This window comes from Nanorana parkeri, unplaced genomic scaffold (genome assembly GCF_000935625.1).
Source record: "Nanorana parkeri isolate BGI_ZX_2015 unplaced genomic scaffold, ASM93562v1 scaffold552, whole genome shotgun sequence".
In the NCBI taxonomy this organism is placed as follows: domain Eukaryota; kingdom Metazoa; phylum Chordata; class Amphibia; order Anura; family Dicroglossidae; genus Nanorana; species Nanorana parkeri.
This window is the reverse complement of record NW_017306820.1, coordinates 284,216-285,936: the sequence shown is the minus strand read 5'-3', so window position 1 is coordinate 285,936 and position 1,721 is coordinate 284,216. Positions and strand designations below refer to the sequence as shown.

The following is a 1,721-nucleotide window of genomic DNA, read 5'->3' as shown; positions in this document are numbered from 1 at the left end:
TATATATATATATATATACACACACATTAAATAAACAAATACATTAAATAAATAAATACATAAATAAATAAATAAATAACTGGGCTGTTTGGAGGTCTAATAAGGTTTTAATCGAGTTCAAACTGCAACAACCAAGACAACCTAACCATTTTCACCTACTCCTCTATAGCTTATCTCCTCCAATTTTTTTGAAGGCATGGACAGAACATTTTCACAACGCCTAGACATTTCTCACTCTACTAAAAAAAAATTGTTTTTGTCTGTGTCCTTGCATGAGAGATTGTCCATGATTTCCTCTAATGACATGAAGTGAGGGGCAAATCTCCTTAATGGTAACAGAAAAGGCAATAAAACCCGAGAGAGACTCTATAGATTTTGGTTGAGGTTGGAATTTTAAGCGTATCGAAACCCAAAAATGTAACATATTGCAGCTTAGCAGTCCTTAGGTGTTGTGACTGCTTTTGTTTTCTTTTTCAGGCTTTATTTTCACCTGACGATCCGGCCAGTAACACACTTCTTGTCTTATGGTGGCTCAGTGGGTAAGCAACAGAGCCACCGTTGTACAGCAGCATTGTCACCCTATGGGGAGGGAGGTGTTAGAGGCACATTTATATGGACTTGACTAACAAATTAAAACTCCTAACCATAGGCCACCCATCAACATCATTTGCAATGCATCTGGTTGGACAGGATCTAGTATTGAGGGATCCTGAAGGCATGGCAGAGCAGGAACACTTTCTGAAATGGAAGCTCCCATTTGCAAATATACAAAGTATCTTTCCAGCACAGTTTCACTTTAAACTAATTAAAGTGACACTAAACTCAGGAATTAAATCTTAAAAATAAATTCAAGTACATTAACTATTAACAACAATGTCTCTTATTTGTGTATCACTCGGCTGTAGACCCTCCAATCATCTCTGAATTGGTGCTGACACTGTCCTTCCTTCTGGAGGGGGGCTAGGTCTGTTCTCCATGGTTCCTGTGTGTGTTGTAAAGTAGTCACGGCTCCAAGCTCACTCCCGGGGTGGACTACAATTTCATGTTTAGTTTACTTATTTGTATTGAGATTGTAGTCCATCCGGGAGCGAGTTTGGAGCGGTGACTACTTTACAACACACACAGGGATCTTGGGGAACAGACGTAGCCCCCCCTCCAGAAGGAAGGACAATGTCAGCACCATTTGATGGCAGAGGAGCCATAGGCTCCTTCTGCCATCAATCAAAGTGTTGGTCACAGAGAAGGGGCGTGGCCTGCCGCAAGGCTGTATGTCTATGGTTGCACACAGCCACTGCGGGCATGGGTGCCTCCGTTAGCCGATGGAGGCACCCGTGCAGGGGGCGGGAAGAGTGCTGCGGAGACCCACTTGAAAACAAGGGATTTAAAACTTTTAAAGAAAAAGAACAACAACCTCGTGCAAAGGTGGGTCTCCTAATAGCAAACCCAAAAAAAAGGAAGGTTTAATATGGCTTTAAAGGCCGAATCTCTGGTTACAAGTCTGCACAGCGTTCCTTGTATCACCGATGCTAAAACGGGAAGCTGTCCCTCAACAGCCACCAACTACCCAGCTCATGGCTAGAGCAAATGAAAAACCTTTATATTGCTTACAGCAGCAAGCCAATGAAAATTAAATAAACATCATAAAGTCATATTTCACCTCTCTACTCCCAATATCTCCTGTTTATTTCCAACTCTCAAGCACAGGAAAAAAAAAAAAAAAT

General features: G+C 41.7%; 1 protein-coding gene across 1 annotated transcript in view; it reads right to left on the bottom strand.

Moving 5' to 3' along the window:
* The window catches only part of PCDH19 (protocadherin 19), a 175,489-nt gene that overhangs the window by 3,840 nt on the left and 169,928 nt on the right, over window positions 1-1,721 (bottom strand). The window lies entirely within an intron of this gene.